Here is a 10867-nt window from a genome sequence, read left to right as displayed (position 1 = left end):
GGAATTGGTCACTTGTATTATATACGCTTCCGCTACCCAATAAAATCATCAAGCCTCACTCCGACGCTTGATGAGCTGTAAGATTTTAGAGTCATGTCACCCACTTCACTGTGACATATCCACCACCACCTTTATTACGACTCAGTAGTTATGCCACCATACTCTTGTGTCATATCCGCCTTTATGCATAATATAGGTGTGCTTGTAATAAATTGTTGAGCATCCTCAGCTCAACCATGTATAATATTTAGTACTACTGGATTTCTGTATCAAGGTTTTGTCTGCCAGTAAGAAGAATTCTTCTGTACTGGTCAACACAAAGGTCAGCTTTTCAATAAATGTTTTATTAAAAACCGGTTCTGACAAACTTGGTATTAGAGCCAGGCTGACTGTAGGAAGCCACTAGGTGCGATCGCTAATCGGTTATTAGCATATTTTCTTGTATTCTGCATATTGTAGCAATTTTCTGTTAGTCATCATAAATTTATGATCTGACTATTTGGGACTTTGTCTACTTTTGTAGATGGCGAGCAACGATTGTGAGTCACAGGTGTTCGCCAATGTTCCTGAGGGGTTTATCAAGCTCCTCATCTCCATCACCAAGATCGCGATCGGGCCATCAGTTCGTCCGGAGTTCACACTCTACCGGCACAAGCTCAGCGACAGTTTGTCTATGTATCAGGCCGTAGTTCAGTTCAACGGAGGACGCTCCGAGTTCCACCGCTTCCAATTCGTCAGGAGGGCCATGCCTACGGAGAGGCATGCCATGTAGATGGCTGCCCATGAGGCAATAGCCCGCCTCCGGGATGTTCTTCTTTCAATGAAGACTCGTCGCTACCGCTACCTCCCATGCCACGTGCCATACACTTGCCACTATGCATTCGCTTGCACTAGGGGAGAAAGAGATGAGGCTATTGAGATGCTTGTAGAATATCTCAAGGCGCTTGAGGCATCTTTCGACAATCTCATGGACAACTTCGTAGCTGCTCGTATGGACTCCATCCATGGCTGCTCCGCCAACAGGAAAGAACTCCTCCATATGGCACCACCACTGACATTTGACTCGTCCTCAGCATCCTATACACCTGCCATCTTAGCCACCGCTCGCCGCCTGCCTACCACTGAGGAGTTTGACCAAGTCATTGCTCCTACTCCAGTCAGAGTTGCACCACCTGCCACACCCGCGCCAGCTCCACAACCCAGTACTTCACGCCTGGAGCCTATCATTGAGGAAGAGGTTGAGTCTCTAGCACCACTGGGTCTTACTCTCGGCGGGCCAAAGGAAGTTTTCACCATCTTCGACTCACTAAGCCTAGCAGCCATGTGATGTACCAGCTTGTATGATATGTTTATATGTACATAGGTTTGGTGAGAAGTAGTTTGCACACGCATCATGTAGGATCTCGAAGAAGTGCACTAGCCTAAATAACATGTTAGGAATGTGTACGCAAATCCTGAGTGATCTATTGTATAATTACGGCTTGCATGTAAGATATGTACTAAGCGGTCCTTCTCCACGCGCAATCGAGTATTTTCTTGAAAATGTTGGAGTTCTTAAAGTTTCCGCCTTTTTTTAGATTGTTTATTTTTGCCACTAAATTTTTCTCATGAATTTTTGCAAAAATACCCCAGAGTGGAATATGCCTCGTCCCTGGACTCGTTCCATGCCAAATCCACCGGAAGAAAATTATGGTGCCCAGACAAGTAACAATTTCACACATGGACAGTCAAGTCAGCAAGGCAGTGAATCAACATTTTCTCAAGTATGCCGCCTTTATGAGCAAAGCCAGCAGCAGCATCAAGAAATGATGAACCATGTTATCAATATGGGGAATCATCGTGAGCCATATCAGCAGCACTCCAAATTGTCTGAATTACAGAAGACGCGTCCCCCAATGTTCTCTCACACTGATAAACCTCTTGAGGCCGATGATTGGCTTCGAGACATTGAAAGGAAGTTAATTATTGCATAGTGTTCAGACCGTGAGAAGGTAGTTTATGCACCCCACTACCTCACGGGAGCAGCCGCATCATGGTGGGAGAATTTCCTACACATGCACCCCAATGAAAACAATATCACATGGGAAGATTTTAAAGAAGGATTTCGTGGGGCGCACATTCCCAGAAGCATTATGAAGATCAAGAAAAGGGAATTTGATGACCTCAAGCAGAGAAGCATGACAGTGACTGACTACAACAGTCAGTTCACCCTATTATCTCGTTATGCCAACGAAGAGCATATGACGGAAAACAAAAAGATGGAGAAGTTTCTTGACGGTCTGGCACCAGCGCTTAAATGCCAACTGGTCGTACACACCTTTCCGGACTTCAAAACACTTGTGGACAAGGCCATTACATTGGAAAATGAGCGCCACAGCTTGGAAGAAATTCGCAAGCGGAAAAGGGACATGACTACTCATGCTCGCAACAACCAGCACAAGACTAACCCTCAGAAGATTGGAGCAAACAGACCCACAACCAATGTTCCGCGCCCAATCAAGAATTTTCACGCAAGGGACAAGGATTTTACATATCGCCCACGTGTTACTTGCTACGCTTGTGGAGAGGAAGGACACTATGCTAAACAGTGCCCAAAGCCAAGAAACTCGGCCCCAAAGCCGAACAGCAATGGGAACAATTCAGCACCCAAGCGTAACAACTTCAACCCCAATAACAATCACAAGAAGGGTCACCTGAACCATGTGACCAAGGAGGAAGCACAGAATGCCCCGGATATCGTACTCGGTACGTTCCCTGTCAACACAATACCTGCCACAATTTTGTTTGATTCTGGAGCTTCTCACTCGTTCATTTCGAAGAATTTTTCTTTGCAACATGATTTTTCGATGCTCCCTTTGGAAAAATCCATGATCATCAAGTCCCCCGGGAATTAGCAAATCACTCAGGGTTACTGCCAAGGTGTGGTTATTGAGCTTAAAGGACTAAAGTTTCAAGCAAACCTCATCGTATTGGAAAATAAAGGACTGGATGTTATCCTAGGAATGGATTGGTTAACCACCAACAAAGGATTTATCGATTGCTTCAATCGGACTGTAATCCTCACCCATCATCACGGGAAGACAATAAAAGTCGCAGCTCAAGAAAGACCAAAGTCACGACAACCAAGATTGAACAAGGTGGACACCTCAGAGTTAAGCAAAGTTCCAGTGGTGTGTGAGTTGCCTGACGTATTTCCTGAAGAACTACCAGGCATGCCGCCAGACCAGGAAATAGAGTTCAACATTGAACTAGCACCTGGAACCACCCCCATCTACAAGAAACCCTATAGGATGGCACCCTCCGAGTTGGTAAAATTAAAGAAGCAAATAAAAGAATTACTGGACAAAGGCTTTATACGAGCCAACTCCTCACCTTGGGGTTCACTAGTATTATTGGCCAACAAAAAGGATGGGACACTGAGATTATGCATAGACTATCGAGCACTCAATATGGTCACCATCAAAAATAAATATCCGATGCCATGGATAAATGATTTATTTGACCAGCTCACACAAGCCAAAGTTTTCTCAAAAATTGATTTAAGGTCAGGATATCATCAATTAAAAGTCCGGACAGAAGATATCCCGAAGACAGCATTCACCTCCAGATACGGAATATATGAGTTTACAGTAATGCCGTTTGGACTAACAAACGCCACCGCATATTTTGTTCACCTCATGAACAAAGTGTTTATGAAATTCATGGACAAATTTGGTGTGGTGTTCATTGACGATATTCTGGTATACTCTAAGACACCAGAAGAGCATGCAGAACATCTCAGGATTGTACTGGGAGAATTAAGGAAACACCAATTATACGCCAAATTCAGTAAATGTGAATTTTGGTTAAGACAGGTCGGCTTTCTAGGCCACGTGTTGACCCAAGAAGGTGTTGCCGTGGACCCAGAAAAGGTCAAGGCCGTACTTGGCTGGAAACCACCAGTCAACATAACGGATGTCCGAAGTTTCCTGGGAATGGCTGGATACTACCGAAGGTTCATTGAGGGATTCTCCACCATAGCAAAACCAATGGCACAGTTACTCAAGACGGATAAAAAATTTGTATGGACTGAAGCGTGCGAGAAAAGTTTCCAAGAACTCAAGAAGAAATTAACAACAACACTAGTTTTGGTTATACCAGACATACACAAAAAATTTGAAGCATATTGCGACGCATCCCGGAAAGGCCTCGGATGCGTACTAATGCAAGAAGGCAAGGTAGTCGCATATGCTTCCAGACAACTTCGAAAGCATGAAGAAAATTATCCCACTCATGACTTAGAATTAGCAGCAGTCATTCATGCACTCAAAGAGTGGAGACACTTTTTGCTTGGGAATCGTTGTGAAATATATACGGACCACAAAAGTCTCAAATATATTTTCACACAGCTGGAGCTCAATTTACGGCAACGACGCTGGTTGGAATTAGTAAAAGACTATGATGTTGGCATCCACTACCATCCAGGAAAAGCAAATGTAGTGGCAGATGCTCTTAGTCGAAACCCCAGCTTGGGCAACAACAATCCACATAACTTGAGACCTGAGTTTCAACAGGAATTCGCCAAACTCAACTTGGTGATGGTCACGGAAGGCACTGTGTCAAATTTGGAAATACAACCCACCCTTGTGGAGCAGATTAAGGAAGCTCAGCATGGACACCCCAGCATCGAAGGCATAAAAAGAAAGGTGAGTATGGGCAAGGCCTCGGAATTCGTCATAGACGATGAGGGAATATTATGGTACGGAGACAGACTTTGCGTGCCAAATATAGAGGACCTCAAACAGAAAATCCTAACCGAAGGCCACACCGCTCCATATTCAATCCACCCTGGAGGAACCAAAATGTATAAAGACATTCAGGTGAGGTTTTGGTGGCACGGTATGAAGAGGGATATAGCCACCTTCATTGCATGTTGCGATTCTTGTCAACGCATAAAAGCCGAGCACCAAAAACCAGCCGGACTACTGCAGCCAAACAGGATACCTGAGTGGAAATGGGACGAAATTGGATGGATTTTATGGTTGGACTACCTCAGTCACAACACGGAAATGATGCCATTGGGTCATCACCGATAGATTAACCAAGGTGGCACATTTCATCCCAGTGAAAACAACCCACACCACTCAGAAGCTTGCCAAGCTTTATCTCTCTCATATAGTTTGTCTACATGGAGTTCCAAAGACTATAATATCTGACAAAGGCACTCAATTCGTCTCGAAATTCTAGGATCATTTACAACAGGCTCTGGGGACTCAACTAGCATTCAATACAGCCTACCACCCCCAGACTGATGGACAAACTGAACGCGTGAACCAAACTCTAGAGGACATGCTAAGAGCTTGTGTCCTCACCTATGGAACCAGTTGGGAAGAAAGCTTGCCATATGCCGAGTTCGCATACAACAATAGTTACCAATCCAGTCTACAAATGGCGCCTTTTGAAGCCTTGTACGGGCGGAGGTGTTGTACTCCATTAAATTGGTCGGAAACAGGAGACAGCCGTATCTTCGGCCCAGACATGCTCAAGGAAGGCGAAGAGAAAGTTAGACTCATCAGGGACCGACTCAAGACAGCTCAAAGCCGACAAAAGAGTTATTACGATTAGAAACATCGTGAAGTCAACTTTGAACCCGGTGATTATGTGTATTTACGAGTATCTCCTATGAGGGGCCTGCAATGGTTCAAAGTTAAAGGAAAACTAGCACCAAGATTTATTGGACCCTTCTATGTGGTTGCATGGAGAGGCACCGTAGCCTACCAGCTAGACCTACCCAAGGAGCTGTCAGACGTCCACGACGTGTTCCACGTCTCACAGTTAAGGAAATGCATAAGCAACCCGGAGAAGCAAGTGTCACATGAGAACATTGACGTGCAACCAGACCTCACCTACAGGGAGCGTCCAATAAAGATATTAGAGGAGTCTGAAAGGAGGACCCGTCAGAAAACAATTAAGTTCTTCAAGGTTTAGTGGAGCAATCACATCGAGGATGAAGCGACATGGGAAAGAGAGGACTCTCTCCGGGAAGAATACCCACACCTATTTGAGGATCAGCTGAAATCCCGGGGACGAGATTTTTCCTAAGGGGGTAGGTGTTGTGACACTCCAAAAATGTTGGTTTGGTTTTTATCAAAATCTTTATTTGATTTGAAGGAGGTTGTTTTAAATTTTTTCTTAAAACCTCTCCTTCTCAAAACTTTTATGACAAATATTTTTTGGTGCTCTTCTCAACCTTGATTTTTGGTCTTGAGAGCTTTTCATTTTGTCTTGACTATACACAAATTTATTTTTGAAATTCCTTCTATTAAAAAGAAACCCTAGGGATTATGGGTTTATTCTTTTCCCATTCAAAAATTTCCTCTTTGGCCATGTCACATATTGACATTTGCCTTCCAAAACCCATCCCTGCCTTGGATCAAGTCAAGACTCCCACCTCCAGCAAGTTTCAAACCATTTTTGATTTTTATTCAATTTATTTTACCCTCAAAACTATTTCTGTCAATTATTTTGGACCTAGGTGATTTACAAAGGAACTACAAGTTTCCCTTTGAGTTTTAACTCCAAACAAACTCCTCTGACTAGTCCTTAGTACCTCCAATCTAGATCCATCAAGATCCACTTGTCCTCGGTTCAAATATTTCAAAATTTGCCCACTACAAGTTTGGACCAGATTTGCCATTTTTGGTGAAATTCATATTTTTTTCTTCTCCTAAAAATCTGAGATAAATCAGGCAGCCCCCAGGTGCATTGAAAGGTCACCCCACCAAAGATCATCTCCCAGAAAATTTTTGCACATGCCAAAAACATTTCATCGAACACCTGGCATGCACTGTTTCTGTCACAAATTCAGAAAAGTTCAGGTTCAGTGTTTGGATTCAGATGACAGTGTCGTTTTCTTCAGAGCTTGGCATCAATCTCGCCAGTGCTCGCGCTGGCCTCTTGCTCACTGCTCCCCCTCCTTATCCAGAGCGCCGCAAGGTCGCTTGGCCAGGCACGGGCGTCGGTGGCGACGTGGCTCGCCAGCTCCGGCGTCTTCTACGGTGGCAGGGCCACCCGTGGTGACCAACAGGGGACGACCCTACCTTGCGGCGCCGTCCAGCACCGCCCAAGCCACCCGGAGCCTACGCGTGGCCATCCCCTCCTCTGCGCACGCCCCAACACCGTCGCCGTGGCCTAGCGAGCACAGGGTGCACTCTCTGCCGCCGACGGGCCCGCGAAGCGCCGTTCCGTCGAAACCACGGAGCAGGTCTAATCCAACCGAAGTTAGCGTTTGAGTGGAACCAGTGGACCATCACATTGATGCCCAACCGCCTAAACCACCAGTCCGGCCACTGCCTCACCGTAATCGCCGCCGGAATTATCCCGTGCACGGCAACCGCCTCGAGCCGGCTATAAATAGCCATCCCGAGCTCGCCTTCGACCAGCACCACTCCTCCCACCTCTCCAGATCCATTTCCAGCCACTAGGAAGACCTCGGGGAGGCCTTCTTCCCCGACTCCGGCCGCCCCGATCCGCTTCGGGCTCCGGCAAGATCCACTCCGGTGAGAGCAACCCCGCCTCCCATACATTGTCAGCACCCTCCTAGTGCACCCACACTTCTAACCAAAGCTCAAATTTGAAGCTTGCAGCCCTCCCCAATGAGATCCATCGACGCCCGAGCCGCCGTCCACCGGAGTGAAGGCCGCTGTCGACGTAGGGCTCGCCGATGACCAACTCCATCACCCACAGGTGCGGAAGAACTCAGTGAAGCCATAGGTACCCTCCGATCCCCCTGCCTCACCGTGGATCGTCGTTGGCGACCACCGCAAGCTTCGGGCGCCGTCGTGCTCTGCTTTTCCCTTTTCAAACATTCAAACCTGACGGGTGGGACTCCCTCCTTAGCCTCCCTATTCTAATCGAAACGTTTTTCCGGAAAACGCCTTCAGGAAAAATACGTTTCCCCTCTGGACTGGCGTATTTATAACTGAAATGTTTTCTATCTTTATAAAATAAACCCTAGAAACTTTTTGTTTCATTACAGGAAGGTCCCTGGACTAAAACCCTTATAACTTTTAAACAAAAGATGATTTTGACTTGAATCTTTTTATGTCATCTTATTTTTCTGTCTAGTTTTTTGTCATATTTATTTGAAAAATATTTGGGATACTTTTTCACTAGTAGAAAAAGGGTCAAATGTGAAGCACATTAGTGCCGGTTCCAACGGCTAGGCGGGCGGGCATCATTAGTACCGGTTCGTGGGCAACCTTTAGTACCAGTTCATGCCACGAACCGGTACTAATGAGGCTGTGTCAGGCTATGGGCAGGCTGGGGCCCCACGAAGACCTTTAGTACGGGTTCATGCCATGAACCGGTACTAGAGTTTCTTTGTAAGCTGATTTTTAGTCCCACCTCGCCAAGAGAGAGGCAGTATGAGCGGTTTATAAGCCATGAGTGCACAGACAATGACGAATAGTTGCAATGCTCACCTGCATGTTGATTAGCTTCAAGCCTTGCGGAATAGCATAGATTGCACTGAATTATGTGCAGTGCAGTCTACACTATTCCGAATGGCTTGAAGCAAATTAACCAGCATTGCACCTCTTTTTTATTTTTAATAACTTATTTGAACTCCGGACTTCTTTTGTGTTCAGTATGCAGCATTCAAAGCGATGTCATCAATTTCCAACATGTTCTAACATCATTTGTTGTTTTTCGGTCATTTACCTAATTGTTTATAGAGCTAAATGACCGTGAAATTGAAAATCACTACAAAATGAATCCTGAAAATGTTGAAACTTGGCATGGTATCATCATATCACCTGCATAGCATGCGCGAAAGAGTAGAGAGGGTCACGACAAAAACTGGACGCACTTCGTGTACAAACTGGACAAACTCTTTCGGAGTATCAGGGTTTCGGACGAGAACTCATCTGTTACACGGCCACTTCAATGTTTTTTAAACTTATTTGAACTCCGGACTTCTTTTGTGTTCAGTATGCAGCATTCAAAGCGACGTCATCAATTTCCAACATGTTCTAACATCATTTGTTGTTTTCGGTCATTTACCTAATTGTTTAGAGAGCTAAATGACCGTGAAATTGAAAATCACTACAAAATGAATCCTGAAAATGTTGAAACTTGGAATGGTATCATCATATCACCCGCATAGCATGCGCGAAAGAGTAGAGAGGGTCATGGCAAAAACTGGACGCACTTCATGTACAAACTGGACAAACTCTTTCGGAGTATCAGGGTTTCGGACGAGAACTCATCTGTTACACGGCCACTTCAATGTTTTTTAAAATTATTTGAACCCCGGACTTCTTTTGTGTTCAGTATGCAGCATTCAAAGCGACGTCATCAATTTCCAACATGTTATGACATCATTTGTTGTTTTTCGGTCATTTACCTAATTGTTTAGAGAGCTAAATGACCGTGAATTTGAAAATCACTAAAAAATGAATCCTAAAAATGTTGAAACTTGGCATGGTATCATCATTTCACCCGCATAGCATGTGTGAAAGAGTAGAGAGGGTCACGGCAAAAACTGGACGCACTTTGTGTACAAACTGGAAATAGAAGAAAATAAATAGAAGAAAAGAAATAATGCAGAAAAGAAAAAAACTTTACAAAAAAATTACTCAAAATAAATAGAAGAAAATAAATAATGCAGAAAAGAAAAAAACTATATAAAAAATTACTCAAAAATAAATAGAAGAAAATAAATAATGCAGAAAAGAAAAAACTATATAAAAAATTTGTTGGCGCCCTGCCCAATGGGCCTGCCAGACCTAGGGTGTGCAAATGTAGGCCCAGAAGGGCCAGCAGGCTCACAGGGCAGGGCACCCTTGTTAATTAGGCCCAGAAGCCTGCTATATAGAGAAGCTCGAAGGAGCAGCCGCGGCTGGGTTTATAAACCAGTGCGGCTGCCCTTCGCTCGGCGAGGTGGGACTAAACATTGTGCACCGCCGGTGGCAGCGCTCAACCATTAGTACCGGTTGGTGGCACGAACCGGTACTAAAGGGGCTGTTTCCCGCTATATAAAAAATTTGTTGGCACGCTGCCCAGTGGGCCTGCCAGACCTAGGGTGTGCAAATGCAGGCCCAGAAGGGCCAGCAGGCTCACAGGGCAGCGCGCCCTAGTTAATTAGGCCCAGAAGGCTACTATATAGAGAAGCTCGAAGGAGCAGCCGCGGCTGGGTTTATAAACCAGTGCGGCTGCCCTTCCCTCGGCGAGGTGGGACTAAACATTGTGCACCGCCGGTGGCAGCGCACAACCTTTAGTACCGGTTGGTGGCTACAACCGGTACTAAAGTGGGGGGGGGTCTTTAGTGCCGGTTGTAGCCACCAACCGGTACTAAAGGGGCCGTTTCCCGCCCCTTGGCCTGGCGAAAATTGGCCTTTAGTACCGGTTGGTGGCTCCAACCGGCACTAAAGACCCCTCCTATATATATGGAACCTACAAAAAAATCAGTTCATCGACCACCAGTAGTTCTTCTCGATCCAAACTTCTTTGTCGCGCCCGTCGCCCCATCGCGCGCCGCCCTCGCCGCCCCCGCCGCTCGTCGCCGTCACCACCCGGCCCGTCGCCCCCGCCGCGCCCGTACGTCGACGCCGCCTCTCGCCCGCCGCGCCCGTCCCCTCGTCCTCGCCCACCGCCGCCCCCCGGCCATACGTACACACACACACAGACACACACACACATAGAGACACACACACACACCACACACACACATACACACACACACATTGTTTTTACTTATTTTCTATTTTCTGTTGTTTAGATTAATGTTAGATAAATTACGTAGATAATAATGTTAGAATGTTAATGGTTAGATGAATTATTTGGAAAATATGTTAAATATTAATGTCAAATATATTTTACATGAATT

Source organism: Triticum aestivum, chromosome 2A, assembly GCF_018294505.1.
Source record: "Triticum aestivum cultivar Chinese Spring chromosome 2A, IWGSC CS RefSeq v2.1, whole genome shotgun sequence".
In the NCBI taxonomy this organism is placed as follows: domain Eukaryota; kingdom Viridiplantae; phylum Streptophyta; class Magnoliopsida; order Poales; family Poaceae; genus Triticum; species Triticum aestivum.
Note: the sequence above shows the minus strand (reverse complement) of the source record.